This window comes from Chenopodium album, chromosome 13 (assembly GCF_948465745.1).
Source record: "Chenopodium album chromosome 13, dcCheAlbu1.1, whole genome shotgun sequence".
Classification (NCBI taxonomy): Eukaryota; Viridiplantae; Streptophyta; class Magnoliopsida; order Caryophyllales; family Amaranthaceae; genus Chenopodium; species Chenopodium album.
Window position 1 is genome coordinate 14966591 of NC_137846.1, and position 18515 is coordinate 14985105.

The window sequence follows — 18515 nt, forward strand, 5'->3', positions numbered from 1 at the left end:
CCACCCACTCCACCAGAAAGAAGATTTCCTCAATGGGATGGTAATGCTTATTGTGCTTATCATAGAGGTGTTGGACATGATACTGAACGTTGCTATGCCTTAAAGCACAAAATACAAGATTTAGTAAACGATGTGAGAATTCCCACGCCTAAACCTAACAATAATGCATCCCCCTTAGGGGTGTTTCACATCGATGAGGACCATATGGGAAGTGATATGTTCAATCCTTTAGACTATATCACACCTATAGGAGAACCTCTATCCACAATACTCATAGGGGCAATTAATGAAGTATGTGGACTATGGGATGATGACTTTCAAGACTTATATGTCTCTAAGTATGCCGCCGTCCCACCTCCATCTTGTTTACAAAATGAAACAAATGGAGCGCTTGATTGGGATCATTTCTTGGGGAAGTCGCAAGATTTATCGAATCTCTCCTTGGATGAACAATGGCATCAAGCACAACTCATGGAACATCTTGAAATGGAGGCACATCCAAAGCCTCTAGAAGAAAGTTGGTTTGTGAGTCCTACAACTAACCCAAATGAGATAGATCATTTAACTCGTTCTGGGCGAGTCTACCAAGCACCACCACCAAATGGATCTTCGACTACACAACATCAAACTCAAGATCAAGTACAAAATCCAATACCACCTCCACTTGAGGTGGAAGATCCATTGGTCAAACAATTTCGCCAATCCAAGGCGAATGTTAGCATTTGGGAACTCCTAAGTACTTCTAAAGAACATAGGAATTCTCTCATGACCGCTCTAACTGCTTTATTTGTAAGCACAGACACAACCCCTCAGGATCTCGTTAGCTTGCTTACTAGCGAGAAATCCAACAAAACAATCATTTTCACTAATGATGATTTGCCTTCAAAAGACACTATCCACAACAATGCATTATACTTAACTGTGGGATGCAAGGGATACAATATCCCTCTAACTTTGGTAGATAATGGGTCAGCTGTAAACGTATGCCCATTACGAATGGCAAAATACTTAGGCCTAAATCCAGAAAAAGATTTTAAATCAACAACACAAAGCATTAGGGCTTATAACAATTCGAGAAGATTGGTGTGTGGAATTGTTAAGCTACCAATTACCACATGCCCAATTCAAAAGATGGTTGAATTCCATGTTATGGACATAAAACCTACATTCAACCTTTTACTTGGACGTCCTTGGATACATGAGCTTGGTGCAATACCATCCTCACTGCATCAAATGATTAGGTTGAACTATCAAGGGCTTCCTATGACTATACATGCTTCTCCACTCAAAATAGCAATAAATGATCAATCACTCTTAGAAATAAACCATGATAATGATGAAGAGGACATGTAGGATTCGCCGCGGAGTCAATCTACACAATTGAAATGGAAGAAGACTTTGAAGAACCATTCAAGCTTGATCCATATTCCACTCAGATAGTAAATAACATCTTATTCAAGAGTAGTTACTTTCCTAGGATGCCTTTGGGAATAGGAATGAATAAATCTCTCTTACTTCCTATCCCAAAGAAAAGCTTCTCCTTTGGATTGGGATATAAACCAACCAAAGAAGAATTGGAGTCTCACGATGCAAAAAACAAAGCACGTAAAGACAATAATAAGAAAGGGATAATCACTCCCATCCTATCAACAAACCCTTAATGGGCAATTCATTAGGGAGGGAGAATATTACCCATGCTACGGCTTTCCAGAACCCTTAGTTATGGAAGGAATCAAGAAGCTTGGATTTGAAATATTTCATGATTGCTACTTCTTGGATGACGATCTTAGTATCGTTAAATCAAAACACCCAACTCTAGGGTGCTATGATGGGCAAGCATTTAACTTGCTATTAGGACTAGAGCAAAATCATGTCGCTACAATGACCAATCAAAACGCCATTCAAGATGAAGCTTTTGACCCAACCTCGTTGATCACCCTTTCAAATGAAAATTTTGAGCATGGATGGAGGAAATCTTTCAAATGGACCAATCACAAAGGCGATAAGCTGAAAATCGTCACAGGCGAAGGGAAGATGTTTGAAGAATCGGACGATGAATCTATTATAGACTCTAGGGAAGCTGAAATCTATGCCTTGTGGCCATTACTGAGTCTTTTATTTTCTAGTTCTAAGGACGAAGATCCCAAAAAGGATTCTTTTCTTGATGTACTCTCTTTTGATTTTAATAATATGAGCTCTATTTCCGAGTATATACCTTCTCTTGAATCTTTCGAATGCTATAACAATCAATCTAATGAAGATGATAACATTAATAAATTGGTTGAACTAATGAATGAACGAGAACAAAAGAACCCTATCGTTGAAGAAACTGAAATACTTAATATAGGAACTAACGAAAATAAAAGAGAAGTCAAAATTGGCTTAACTTTAAATCCGGAAGAGTGATCGACCCTCATATCGACGCTCAAAGAATTCGAAGACGTGTTTGCTTGGTCATACAAGGACATGCCTGGAATAGATAGGGAAATTGCGGAACATACCATTCCCTTGAACCCTACCTCTAAACCATTAAAACAAAAATTTCGACGAATGAAACCTGATGTCGCATTAAAAATAAAGAAAGAAGTACAAAAACAGTTGGACGTAGGTTTTATTCGCGTATGTAATTACCTAGAATGGGTAGCGAACATCGTCCCAGTCCCTAAAAAGGATGGACGAGTTCGCATGTGTGTCGACTTTAGGGACTTTAATAAAGCTAGCTGACAGGGTAAAGTCGTATCACCTAATCAAAAGTATTACCTAAATCCTCTAACTAAAGTAGATAGGGAAGTAGGGTCGAATCCACAGGGAAACTGGTCTTTCTACTCCTAATTAATTAATATAATCTAAATTATTAAAGTAACCAAATTGTTATTTTTAATATGAAATTATACTACGGAGATTGAGTTCAGGGAGAAAATCAATAATAAGAAGGCCTAGGGTCATAGGTTCACCAATAATTAATATTCCGGGATAAAACATAACAATCAATAATTAACATTGCACAACAACATGATTAACAGGCTCTCGCAATTTATTAACCAACATAGATCTAACAGGCTCTCGCAATTTACTAGATCTAAGTTCCTATTGAAAATAGCCTTTAATATCAAATTAACATCTGCTCGATTCATCAATTCAATATTGCTAAACATTCACAATCAAATTACATATGCTCGATTCATAATCTAATTGCAAAGAATTAAAACAATTCAATAAGAAATTATCATGCAATATCAATAATCAACAATAACAAATTATCCCTTCATATTAATTATGGATCCCCATAAACCCTAGAATTAAACTACTCACACATAATTAAATCTAAAACATGCACAATAATAAAGTAAGCCATAAGGAATTGAAAGGAAGAAATTACTGAAATTAATTGAAATAGAAATCGTACCAAGACGGCGAAATTATAAAGTAGTCGAGATCAAGAGTAAGGTAGAGAGAAAAATCTAGAGAGAGAAAATATTAAGTAGAGAAAGAAAGTGAAAGGAAAAGAGTAAAAATAATTATCCTAAAACGTACTTAAAGAACTTCTAATCAAAACTCCTAAATAGAAACTAAGTGCTCGTCTAACAAGCTTCTCCAGAAACACGCGCCCGATCGGGCGTGCCTTTTGCTCGTAGCCCTCTGCTGCGCACCCCGCCCGATCGTGCTAAGCATCGCACGATCGGGCGCGCCTAGCACGATGGCCCTATGATGCCTCGCCTTGCCCGATCGGGCCCTTGTGGCTCCTCAAGGTTTTGGACTTGTGATTGGGCTCGACTCCTCGGCCCAATCCGGATCTCCTCTTCGGGTCTTGAATACTCGGTCCAAACCTCGGTATTCCAAATACCGAGCCCTTAATCACCGGCTCGATGGCTCTAACCGGCCTTGGGCTTCAACGACGGTCATGCTCCTCCAATGCTCGTAGTAGCTTCATAAAAATCCCGGGAAAGTGCTCCAAAGGTGCAATTCCCTACAAAACTCAACCAAAATTACGAAAACACTAGAAAAATGCATATTAGTAACAAAAGTGGCTCTAAGGAGCCAAAAACACTACTAATTATGACCAAGGGACGGGGGTAAAATACTATATAAAATGGACATATCAAACTCCCCCAAGCCAAACCTTTGCTTGTCCCTAAGCAAAGAGCTCCTCAATGAACAATAAAACATGCCTCACCCCAATATAAAAATCAAGCACAAACGATTCAAGGCAAATCAAGTGAACATGCTTCAAAATCAACCAATCTTATTCATCTAATCACCCTTCCTCCCCAACAATTGTCAAGTAGAGCAAACCACAAGAGCATATAGAATTCAAGAGTAGTGCTCACACACTCAACTCTCATATATGTGGCAAGTAAAAGATGTACTCGATCGCTCTCCATCCCAACCCCTTTATGTGAACAATGCCCTCCCAAACTCACACACTTGTGTGTTTAAAAAGACATACACTCAACCTATTAGTCGACTCGGAATATGTCAAGTCATAACTTGCATTGATAAACAACACTTTCACATTTACACAACTCTATGCACAAGGTCGGAAGGTCTTTAAAGCTTGTAATGTAAGGCTAGGGTAAAGGGTAGGATAAATTTGGGGATATGTGAGAGAAAAAGCTATGCATTAAGGGAGCCAAATCCTAATAAACCCATGATCAAATATAATGATCATAAACATCTCCAACAAAACCAACTCCAACACAAATCCACCAAATATAACTCCACATAATATAAACAATCCCAACACTTGCAAATTCACTCATAAAAAATATAACAATGTAGAACTTGAGTGAATAAACAAACTTTGCTATTATACTTGAAATATTTTCATTGAAACTCAACTTTATTTTTTTTTTCTTTTGATCAACCTTCACTTAGAACATTTGAACATTAAACACTTTTTTTTTCTTTTTGCTCTTTTTTTTTCATTCTTTTTTTCTCTAGAAGTTCACTTTCTTTTTTTATATATTTCTCACTTTCTTTCCTTGAACTTCTTTTTCTTTTTCCATCACACTTTTATTTTTTTCAAATATATACACAATAAAACTCATCAAAACAAAAATATGATCAAGAACAAATAACTTTTCAAACCCACCCAAATTGTGCAAATAAAGTGCACACTACATACTCCCTCACCTCACTCACTAATAGCTCCCCCAAGCCAAGCTTGGGACTAGTAACCAATGGGGCAAATATGGCTTGTAATGTGGCTAAATAAACAATAAAAGGGGCACAAACAACAACATGGGTAGCAAGAAGGGAACAAATGTATCTAATATCATCTGAAGGCTACCTAAAGAACAAATGCCTTCGTCCTCCACATGTGCATAATAGTGAGCCATGAAACACTACTCATAGTTGCAAACCAATACTCAAATTCATTGACATACCAGGAACTAAACACACATTCCTAACCAAATCAACTAGTCAAGCACTATATTCACAAGTAGTTGGACAAAATTGACGCATGTTATCCAAGTAATTAAACTTCAAATCATGATCAACAAATCCACAATGCTCAAAATCAAAAACCAAGAATCAAAACAATTTTTCTCAAGTATGGGGCACAGGGAAGCATGATTTACAATTCATTGGTTCGTATTTTTTTATTTTGATTTTTTTAATTTTTTTGTGTTTTTCATATGAGGAAGCAATAAAACTAATCTAGAAAGCAAATAAAACTACACTGGAAAGCAAGTAAAAAGAGAGAAGGGAAAGAGAGTTACCAAGCAAAAGATTACCTCCCCAAGCCAAATCAAGCAATGCCCTCATTGACTTGGGAGTGTAACCTACTCGTCATCCTCATCCATCCTCGAATAGCCGCTCCCACCATGGCTAGGGCCGGCCCCTCCATGGCTCGAACCACCACCATAACCCGAACCACCTGCAAAATAGTTAGGGTCCACATTCCCCCCAAGCCCACCAAAAGGAGCATCGGTCCCATATCCATGGACCGATGAATAGTTCAAATAGGTACCGTAGGCACTTGGGTCCGTGTACCCCCCTTGGGGAGGTTGGAACCAATCGGGAATTAGTGATTCGGGGGGAATAGCACCCCGACGGGCATAATCATCATACATGGGGTATAAACCCCGCCCTAGGTTCCTCTCCACCACCCCAACTCTAGTATCTAGGGATCCTACCCTAGTGTCCAAGTTCCTAACCATACCCTCTATCCTCCCTTGCCCACTCTCTATCCGGTCTAATTGGCTTCTAAAAGCCGAGAAGTCATATGGGGCATTAGGGTCGATGTTGTAGTTGGTTGAGGAAGTGGGAATGTTATGTGTGTAGTGTTGGGGTGATGGTTGGTGGAAATGTTGTGGTGGTGAAGGAGGTGCTTGGTGGTGTAGTTGGGCCTCTCCTTGGTCTCCTAGTTCGAAGGTGTAGGAAGGAAGACCCTTCTCAAATTTGGTTATGGCCGGGTTAGGCAAAGTGAAAGCATTCTCCCGTCTACCCGACTCCCTATGAATAACCCACCAAGTCTCGCCCCCTATCACATTTATCCAATTTAGCCCTCCTAAATAGGGTCCGTCCATAAGGGTTGGGCCGGCTACCTTACCATCGCCGCTAGGGGTCCAGCCTAGGTGTTTGACCGCTATGTGGGTTACTAACCCACCAAAGTAAATTGGGACCCTAAACCTACCCGACTCGGCCGCATTGGCCACCCGTTGGAAATGCTGGGCCATCCTATGAACTATGTTCAACTTGTCACTCCTAGGGATCATGTAAGACCCTAATAATTCTAGTTCATCCCTCCTCTCATTCGCGGGTTCATGCCTCCCAAAGATGGTGAGGCCAACAAACCGTTGCCAAAGTTTTGGCACAGGATGTTGAATCCAAGTGCCCTTGGCATGTTGGAGGTTCAAATTAGGATTCCCCGTTAAAGCATGATAGACAAAGGTGATGTTGTCTTCGGGTGGTTCAATCGGTCTATCCGATTTCAAGTCAAACAATTTCCCAAATTCTTTCAAAGACAATCTAACATCATTATTGAACAAACGAAATTGAACATGAGAGATTAAAGCATTTGATTTAATGACATTAAAACTAGAAATAAATTCTAAGGTCAAATAATCATATGTATCATAATGTAATTTGAACAACCCACTCATGCCTATTCCTTTAAACAATTTTTCAACATGCTTGTCAATTCCTAGTCTAGATAATGTGGGGTGATGAATGAAACGGGTAGGAATTACCTGCCACGCGATGAGGTTGAGCATCCTTAGCTTTTGCTCTTGGGTGGTGATGACCACCCTCTCCCACCCCGGAATTTGAAGCTCCGGGTCAACACTTGGTGCTTGTTGCCTCGATCCTTCACCCCTTTGCATTCTAGACCTCTTTGATGCCATTTTCTTTGAGAATTAGTAGAAATTGAAGCTTTCTCTCTCTAAGGGTTTGAGTGAAAATTGAGAGAAAGTGTTGAAAATTTAGTGTAGATTGTAGAGGAAGATGAAAGGAGTTGGAAAATGTAAGAATTTTTTGAGTTTGGATGGAACAATTGGAGAAGATCTAAGATTGAAGTAGGAGTTGGAGGTTTGAAAATGGAGGTTTTAGAGAGAGAAAGTAAGATGAAGAAGATGAAATAAGGAGAAAGTGAGGAAAGAAAGAAGAGGAAAGGAAAAAAGGGGGGGGGACGGCTAGAGGCGCGCCCGATCGGGCAAGCCTCGCCCGATCGGGCGAATCTTCAATTGTTGTAAAATAGCAGTTGCGCGCCCGATCGGGCGAGCTCCGCCCGATCGGGCGCGAACGCGAACTTTTTCGCCAAAATTCTCGCCCGATCGGGCGAGCTTCGCCCGACATTTCTTTTCCTTCACTCGATTTTCCATAAAAATGCTCCCGATCGGGCAAGCTTCGCCCGATCGGGCGAAATTGTCCCCGAAATCAGCTCTGCTTGCGCGCCCGATCAGGTTGATTCGCCCGTTCGGGCGAATTTTCCCCGATTTTCTTCCTCACTTGCGCGCCCGATCGGGCGAGCCTCGCCCGATCGGGCCCGTACCTAGCCCTGAGTTCTCCGAATTCTTTTCTTCTTCAAATTTTTCTAAGTCCTTTTACCTGTCAAATTCATACCTGTACAACAACACTTGTAAATGGTAAAATTATCACTCTTCTCACCTCTCTAAAATAAAAATAAAAATAAGAGAAAAGGAAACTAGTCTAGAAAGCAAGAAATACGGGTTGCCTTCCGCAAAGCGCTGGTTTATCTAGGTCCCGCACGACCCTCTTACCACCTTTGAGCTCATTTTGGAAGTGGAGTTAGGAGAGTCTCCTCCACATCTCTAATGGTAGCACCTTCATGATACACTTTCAACCTTTGGCCATTTACCTTGAACTCTTCACCCTTGTCATTCACCAACTCCACCGAACCAAACTTGTTCACCTTTGTGACAGTGAAGGGACCGGACCACCTAGATTTCAATTTTCCTGGAAAAATCTTTAATCTAGAGTTAAAGAGAAGAACCTTATCACCCGGTGCAAACTCTTTCGGTAGGATCCTCTTGTCATGCCACTTCTTGGTCTTCTCCTTGTAGATGCGTGCACTATCATATGCCGACAATCTAAATCATCCAACTCATTGAGTTGTAGAAGTCTCTTCTTACCCGCGGCCTTAGAATCCATATTAAGCTCTTTGATTGCCCAAAAAGCTTTGTACTCCAACTCTACGGGAAGATGACATGCCTTACCATAAACTAGTCTATAAGGTGAAGTACCAATCGGTGTCTTAAATGTTGTTCGGTATGCCCAAAGTGTGTCATCAAGCTTCATACTCCAATCCTTCCTAGACTTGGCTACTACCTTCTCTAAGATCGCCTTGATTTCCCTATTAGAGACCTCAACTTGACCACTAGTTTGGGGATTGTAACTAAGCCCGGTTCTATGATACACACCATACTTCCTAAGTAAGTTGTCCAATTGTCTCTCGTGGAAGTGGGTACCCCCATCACTAATAATAGCTCGTGGAACACCAAACCTGGGAAATATGATCTTCTTAAATAACTTGATGACTACCTTAGAATCATTGGTTGGTGAGGCTATGGCTTCTACCCACTTGGACACATAATCTACGGCTACAAGTATGTAGCAATTCCCATTGGAAGATGGGAACGGCCCCATATAATCGATACCCCAAACATCAAATATTTCAACTTCAAGAATCTCAGTTTGGGGCATCTCATGCCTCCACGAAATGTTGCCAGTCCTTTGGCAAGAGTCACAAGCCTGCACAAAAGTATTAGCATCTTTAAACATGGTAGGCCAAAAGAAGCCTGACTCGTTAATCTTAGCCACCGTTTTAGTGGGGCCATGATGTCCACCATAGGGTGAATTGTGGCAACTTGTAAGAACGACGTGAACCTCCCATTCGGGAACACACCTGCGAAATAATCCATCTGCACACTCACGAAACAAAAAAGGATCATCCCAAAAATAATGTTTAACATCAGAAAGGAATTTCTTTTTCTGTTGGTAGGACAAGTCAGGAGGTAGAGTACCACCCACTAAATAATTAGAAAAATCTGCATACCAAGGGTGATTCTCTACTACTGCATACAGGTTGTCATCAGGGAACGAATCATCTATAGGAAGAGAATCCTTACCCTCATCATACCTGATACGTGACAAGTGATCTGCCACTACGTTCTCTGCTCCCTTTTTATCCTTTATCTCGATATTGAAATCTTGGAGCAAAAGAACCCACCAAAGTAGCCTTGGCTTGGATTCCGCCTTAGCTATTAGTTATTTCAAAGCTGCATGGTCAGTAAAAAACAATGACTTTAGAACCAACAAGATATGATCTAAATTTTTCTAAAGCATATATAACAACAAGAAACTCCTTTTCCGTGGTGGCATAGTTGACTTGGGCCTCATCTAAAGTTTTTCTTGCATAATAAATAGCATGCAAAACTTTATCCTTCCTTTGTCCAAGCACGGATCCTAGAGCAAAGTCACTTGCATCACACATAATCTCGAATGGAAGGTTCCAATCGGGTGCACATATGATGGGTGCCGATATCAAAGCCTGCTTAATCTTGTCAAAAGCCTCAAGACACTCGTCAGTAAAAACAAAAGGGGCATCCTTAAGCAAAAGTTGAGTTAGTGGTTTAGCAATTTTAGAAAAATCTTTAATAAAACGGCGATAAAAACCCGCATGACCCAAGAAACTCCTAACTCCCTTAACATTAACTGGGGGAGGTAATTGCTCAATCACTGAAATCTTAGCTTTGTCTACCTGTATGCCCTTATCAGATACAATGTGACCCAGGACGACTCCCTCTGTCACCATGAAGTGACACTTCTCCCAATTTAAAACCAAATTGCATTCTTCACATCTTTTCAAGATTTTAGCAAGGTTAGTTAAGCATGCATCAAATGAAGAACCATAAACACTAAAATCATCCATAAAGACTTCCATGATAGACTCTATGAACTCAGAAAAAATACTCATCATGCAACGTTGAAAGGTAGCAGGTGCATTACATAAACCAAAAGGCATTCTACGATATGCAAAAGTGCCATAAGGGCATGTAGATGTAGTCTTTTCCTGATCGTCAGGGTGGATCGGGATTTGGAAAAATCCCGAATACCCATCCAAATAGCAAAAGAACTTATGATTTGCTAACCTCTCAAGCATTTGATCAATAAAGGGGAGAGGGAAGTGGTCCTTTTTAGTGGCGATATTTAATCTACGATAATCAATGCACATACGCCATCCTGTAACAGTTCTAGTGGGAATTAATTCGTTTTTATCATTTTTAACAACAGTCATCCCACCCTTCTTAGGAACCACCTGTACAGGACTTACCCATTTGGAGTCAGAAATAGGGTATATAATACCTGCATCAAGTAATTTCATAACCTCTTTCTTAAATACCTCTTGCATATTAGGATTCAACCTCCTCTGGGGTTGAATACAGGGTTTGTAGTTGTCCTCTAAGTGTATCCTGTGAATACAAAAATCAGGGCTTATACCCTTGAGATCATCAATACTGTACCCTATTGCCCTTTTGTGGGTTCTTAGAACCTCTAGAAGTTGGGAAGTTTGTGGGTCATCCAGTGCAGTACTAATGATCATAGGGTACAATTCCTGCTCATCAAGGAAAACATATTTTAAATGAGAAGGGAGAGGTTTTAGTTCAGGTTTCTTCACCTCTGCAGGTTTTGATTCCTGAACCAAATTTACTACCTTCATACAATCATTAGCATCAAATTCCTCGGTGGCAAGAGCTCTTTCTATGTCATCCACCTCCTTGCTCCATATGCTCATGTCACCTGCAGACAAATTTCCACAAAGAATTTCCTCCAAGGGGTCCCTTGCAAGAACCTGTGGTAAGCTCTCCTCACAAATATCATCCATTACATCAAGCACATCAATTAGATAACAATTTTCTTCAAGCATAGGACCTTTTAAAACTTTCCCTAAGTTAAAAGTGATATTATCATCGCCAACAGAAAGGGTTAGTTTACCATTTTTGACATCAATAATGGCTCCTGCAGTATGGAGAAAAGGTTTACCTAATATAATGGGAATTTGCGTGTCCTCAACTATGTCTAAAACAACAAAATCAATAGGGATAAAAAATTTACCAACTCTAACAGGTACATCCTCTAAAATACCTAAAGGGTATTTAACAGAACGATCTGCCATTTGCAAAGTTATATTAGTAACTTTTAAATCACCCATATTTAATTTAGCACATACAGACGATGGAATCACACTAACAAAAGCACCTAGATCACATAATGCTTTATCAATGAAAACATTTCCAATATGACAAGGGATAGAAAAACTACCGGGATCCTTTAATTTAGGAGGGGATTTATTTTGTAAAAGTGCACTACATTCCTCAGTGAATGCTACAGTTTCTACTTCATTAAAGGCCCTTTTCCTAGTCAATATGTCTTTCATGAATTTAGCATATGCAGGAACCTGAGTAATAAGTTCTGTGAAAGGAACTGTTACCAGCAAATTTTTTACTACCTCCAAAAACTTACCAAACTGCTTATCCAACTTAGTCTTCAAGTGACGGTTGGGGAAAGGTAGCTTGATAACTGGTGGTGCTTCCCTACTCTTCCCTTGGGGTGCATCCTTCCCTGAGGTTGTACCCTGTAATGAATCATCAGAAATATTAGTATTAACAATTTTACCCTCGAGCCCTGCAGGGGCATTTGGTACAACGGAATCAGGATTAGCAATATCAATTAAATCAGGTTCATCCTCTTTGGGCATTTGGGGCCCATCGTAGTGTGAACCACTCCTTAGGGTAATTGCATTCGCATGTTCCCTAGGTTGAATTCCCTGTGCTGGTAAGGCTCCTTGCTGATGAGATTGAAGGGTAGAAGACAATTGGGCAATTTGGGTGTCCATGACTTTATTATGGGCTATAATAGAGTCAATCTGTTGGTCCCTACTCTCCATATGTTTTTGCATACTAGTCAGCATTGCCTTAATTTCTGATAAAGCAGGGTCAGAAGATGTAGTAGGGGCTTGTGATGGGGGTTTCTGGTTAGCATGAGGGTGGTAATATTTTTGCTGTGGAGGGGGTGCTTGTTGTGGTTGTTGTGGAGGTGGAGGATTTTGAACATTAGTGCTACGGTAAGATAGGTAGGGATGGTTCCGGTATCCAGGATTGTAGGAATTGGAGTATGGGTTGTTTTGCTTATAAGTTTGGAAAGCATTAACTTGCTCCATCGAACTCCTGCAATCTTTCTCATAATGACCTACACTTCCACAATTTTCACAGAAAGCATCATTAGAAACAGCAGAAACATTAGCAACAGAATTAGGATTGTTAGTAGTAAGGCTATCTAATTTCTGGCAAATAGAAGTAAGTTGAGGTTGCATAAGGGTTACTAAATCAACATGATGCTTGCCCTTATTAGCATAACCTCTAGTATTCCCATATTGGGAATTATGGATCGCCATATCTTCAATAACCTGACCTGCATCATCAACATTTAAATTCATAAATCTACCGCTAGCTGCGGAGTCTAAAATTGTCCTAGATGCATTTCCTAATCCATTGTAAAAAGCTTGAATTAGCTGCCACTTTTCCAAGTTGTGGTGGGGACACTCCCTCTGCAGATCCTTGAATCTTTCCCAAGCCTCATATAATGCTTCATCTGGCTCCTGGGCAAAATTCTGAATGGCACTTCTCAATAAAGCTGTTTTCTCTGCAGGGTAATATTTATTATAAAAATTTAAAGCAAGAGTCTCCCAGTTAGTAATACCAAGTGCATCGTTATTCAAACCATTAAACCACAATTTAGCTTTTCCACATAAAGAAAAGGGAAAAAGAATCTCCCTGATTTGATCCTGCGTTACCCCATTCTGCCTAATAGTGTTGCAATATTGACAGAAATCTGCAATGTGAAGATTAGGATCTTCACCCTTAGCTTCACTGAACTGCTTTCTTTCTATCATCGTTATGAACTGGGGCTTGATCTCGAACTGGACTCCCTCGAGATCAGGTGTAGGAGAAAGATGTGGAAAATCCGTCAGGGATGGCTGCGAATAATCGCTAAGCTTGCGAGGTGGGGGTGGTGGTGGTGTACCCATCTCTAGTTCTGAATCAGAAGAGTGCTCCGAATCACTAGAATTAGGTAATGGGTTTCTAGGAATATCGTTACTTCCAGAACCTGCCAGAATCTGCCTATAAAAATTCTTCTGTCTATGAAACGAGCGCTCGATCTCAGGATAGAATGGAATGTAACTTGATCTGGAACACCTGGGCATAAACAAAGAACTAAAAAGACAGATATTAGAACTACCTCAAATAACTAATGTCCTTTGAGGCAAAAGAAAAATAATCTAGACTACAAAAACAATTAGAAATAAAAATAAAACCGTTTCCCCGGCAACGGCGCCAAATTTTGACAGGGTAAAGTCGTATCACCTAATCAAAAGTATTACCTAAATCCTCTAACTAAAGTAGATAGGGAAGTAGGGTCGAATCCACAAGGAAACTGGTCTTTCTACTCCTAATTAATTAATATAATCTAAATTATTAAAGTAACCAAATTGTTGTTTTTAATATGAAATTATACTACGGAGATTGAGTTCAGGGAGAAAATCAATAATAAGAAGGCCTAGGGTCATAGGTTCACCAATAATTAATATTCCGGGATAAAACATAACAATCAATAATTAACATTGCACAACAACATGATTAACAGGCTCTCGCAATTTATTAACCAACATAGATCTAACAGGCTCTCGCAATTTACTAGATCTAAGTTCCTATTGAAAATAGCCTTTAATATCAAATTAACATCTGCTCGATTCATCAATTCAATATTGCTAAACATTCACAATCAAATTACATCTGCTCGATTCATAATCTAATTGCAAAGAATTAAAACAATTCAATAAGAAATTATCATGCAATATCAATAATCAACAATAACAAATTATCCCTTCATATTAATTATGGATCCCCATAAACCCTAGAATTAAACTACTCACACATAATTAAATCTAAAACATGCACAATAATAAAGTAAGCCATAAGGAATTGAAAGGAAGAAATTACTGAAATTAATTGAAATAGAAATCGTACCAAGACGACGAAATTATAAAGTAGTCGAGATCAAGAGTAAGGTAGAGAGAAAATCTAGAGAGAGAAAATATTAATTAGAGAGAGAAAGTGAAAGGAAAAGAGTAAAAATAATTATCCTAAAACGTACTTAAAGAACTTCTAATCAAAACTCCTAAATAGAAACTAAGTGCTCGTCTAACAAGCTTCTCCAGAAACACGCGCCCGATCGGGCTAACGGCCGCCCGATCGGGCGCGCCTTTTGCTCGTAGCCCTCTGCTGCGCACCTCGCCCGATCGTGCTAAGCATCGCACGATCGGGCGCGCCTAGCACGATGGCCCTATGATGCCTCGCCTTGCCCGATCGGGGCTATGCTTGCCCGATCGGGCCCTTGTGGCTCCTCAAGGTTTTGGACTTGTGATTGGGCTCGACTCCTCGGCCCAATCCGGATCTCCTCTTCGGGTCTTGAATACTCGGTCCAAACCTCGGTATTCCAAATACCGAGCCCTTAATCACCGGCTCGATGGCTCTAACCGGCCTTGGGCTTCAACGACGGTCATGCTCCTCCAATGCTCATAGTAGCTTCATAAAAATCCCGGGAAAGTGCTCCAAAGGTGCAATTCCCTACAAAACTCAACCAAAACTACGAAAACACTAGAAAAATGCATATTAGTAACAAAAGTGGCTCTAAGGAGCCAAAAACACTACTAATTATGACCAAGGGACGGGGGTAAAATACTATATAAAATGGACATATCACTAGCCCTAAAGACGATTTTCCTCTACCACATATTGATATATTGGTAGATAACACGGCTGAACATGCGATGTTATCCTTTATGGATGGATACGCAGGTTACAACCAAATTTTAATGGCAAAAGAAGACGAAGAAAAGACATGCTTTATTACCCCTTGGGGTACGTATTGCTACACAGTCATGCCATTTGGTTTAAAAAATGCAGGAGCAACGTACCAAAGAACGGCTACGACTTTCTTGCATGATATGATGCACAAAGAAATAGAAGTGTATGTGGATGATATGATCGTAAAGTCCAAAGATAGAATGGGACATATAAAAGCTTTACGCAAATTTTTCATAAAAGAATACAAAATGTGATTGAATCCACAAAAATGTGCCTTCGGAGTAACTTCTGGCAAGTTACTCGGATACGTAGTAAGCACACGTGGCATCGAGATCGATCCCTTTAAAATAAAGGCAATTGTTGACATGCCTCCCTCTCAAACAGAAAAAGAAATCAGGGGATTCCTTGGCAAACTACAATACATTAGTCGATTTATCAACAAATTGACTATGACTTGTGAGCCAATATTTAAAAAATTGAAAAAAGAGGAGAAACATGAATGGGACGATTAATGCCAAAAGGCCTTTGAGAAAATCAAAGATTATCTCAAAAGTCCACCAATTTTAGCACCACCAGTACCCAAACTACCTCTTAGGCTATACATTACAGTTACAGACACAACCACAGGCGTCGTGTTAGCACAAGAGGCAGAAAAAGTCGAGCGTGCAATATATTACATAAGTAAAAAATTCATCCAATATAAAACAAAATATAGCACCTTGGAAAAGACAAGCCTAGCATTAGTGTGGGCAACTAAAAAATTACGACATTATATGCTACCACACACTACTCATGTGATTTCTCAATAAAACCCGATAAAGTATTTGTTTGAACAACCACCTATACAAGGAAGGATATCTAAGTGGTTGGTGATGTTGGTCGAATTTGAGTTTAAATATATTCCTGAAAAATCAATGAAAGGAAAAGTAATTTTCGACTTTCTGGCACAACATCCAATTCAAACAAGTCGTGCAGAAACTACTCATCTTCCGGATGAAGAGATTCTCATGACACAAGATGACAAATGGGTAATGTACTTCGACGGTGCGTCCAATCAAAAGGACGTAGCGTAGGATTGTTACTCATAAGTCCAGATGGAGCACATACTCCAATCTCTGTTAAACTAGACTTTGAGGTTACCAATAATGCCGCAGAATGTGAAGCGTGCATTATAGGATTAGAAGCAGCAGCTAGCATAGGTGTGCAAAAATTAGAGGTATATGGAGATTCTAGTTTGATTATAAATCATATACTAAAAATATGGAAGATAAAGAACTCCACAATAATATTATACCAAGCACACCTAGAGCAACTCATCGAGCATTTTGAACATATTGATTTTAAATATCTCCCAAGGGATGACAATCAATTTGCCGATGCGCTAGCAAAATTAGCCTCAATGATCAACATTCCAGATCACTTAAATATGGTGCCATTATGCGTTGATAGAAGAGAAGAACCAGCGTATTGCAACGCAATAGAGGAAATAAATGACATCGAAAGAGACAGTTCCTGGTATGATCATATCCTCCAATATATTACCCATGGCACATATCCTGAAAATACTTCATCGAAAGACCAACGAGCCTTACGAACATTTGCGGCCCAATATGGTCTATTAAATGGTCAATTATTAAAAAAAGGACCTAATGGTCAAAGTTTATTATGTATAGACCAACCGAAAGCCACACGCCTTATGGAAAATACTCACAAAGGTGTTTGTGGACCTCACATGAATGGTAAAATGCTTTCAAAAATAATTTCACGACAAGGGTACTATTGGTCCACTATGGAACATAATTGCATACAATATGTTAAAAAATGTCCAGAGTGCCAAATGTTCGCTAATTTACAACACCTTCCACGATCCGAACTATATAATCTCACTTCCCCTTGGCCTTTTTCAACTTGGGGAATTGACATCATTGGAAAAATCTCTCCAACAGGAGCAGGAGGGCACGAGTGCGTATTAGTAGCCATCGATTACTTCACTAAGTGGATTGAGGTTGCTTCTTACGTGAATATCACTTCTAAACATGTCGCAAAGTTTCTTGAACGAAACATATTTTGTAGATATGGAGTTCCACATGAACTAATTAGTGATCAGGGATCTCAATTCAAAGCTGAAGTCGAGACCCTCTTAACTCGTTATAAAGTAAAACATCATCACTCATCCCCATACAGATCTCAAATGAATGGAGCTGTAGAGTCGGCAAATAAAAATATAACAGTCATGATTAAAAAAATGGCAGACAATTATAAAGAGTGGCCGAATAAACTACACTTCACATTATGGGGTTATAAAACGTCTATACGAACATCAATAGGAGTAAATCCATACTCCTTAGTTTTCGGAATGGACGCAGTTCAACCAGTCGAACTGGAAATACCATCCCTACGCATCGTACTTGAAAGTAAGCTATCGGAAGCTGAATGGGTAAGAGCGAGGTATGAAGAGCTTTTATTCCTCGATGAACGACGATTAAGAGCTTTGCATCATGTACAAGTCTACCAAAGGCGCATTGCGCGTCATTTCAATAAAAGAGTCAAACCCAGAAATATAAAAGAAGGTGACTTTGTACTAAAGGAGGTTAGGAGTCCACCAACCGATCCAAGAGGAAAATTCAAACCCAATTGGATAGGTCCCTACCGCGTAATTGAAATCCTATCAAGAGGAGCCGTCAGATTAATGGATATCGGAGGAGATGAAATTCGCCAATTAATAAACATTGATCGACTTAAGAAATATTACATATGAAATCTGGATAAACTCGTTTACTCATACAACCAATTTTAATTAGCTTTCAATGGAAAGATTCTAAGTGTTATGCATTTTACCGAATAACACGGTAAAATACATAACACTTGGGGGGGGGGGGGGTAATTTAGAAATAATAAACTGTTCTAACCGTTTTAAGTGTTCAAATTTTTTTTTGAACATCACGAAAAAATCTTCACACTTGGGGGGGTAATAATACAGAATTTAAAAAAAAAATTCGAGACATTTGTAGAATAGGTGTCGCGCGCAACTGAATTAGTTACGCGCGGATGTCACGCGCAACAGATTTCGTTACACGCGGCAGTCTCGCGCAACTACAGATGTTGCGAGTGCCACCTGATGAC

General features: G+C 39.7%; 1 non-coding gene and 1 pseudogene across 1 annotated transcript; one reads left to right on the forward strand and one right to left on the reverse strand.

The window, feature by feature from the left end:
• LOC145575273 (uncharacterized) overlaps positions 1–18515 on the reverse strand; it is a 32897-nt pseudogene that overhangs the window by 5469 nt on the left and 8913 nt on the right.
• LOC145577278 (small nucleolar RNA R71) lies at positions 13050–13156 on the forward strand. The gene has a single exon (XR_014098730.1). It is a non-coding gene; the product is annotated as a small nucleolar RNA R71 (small nucleolar RNA).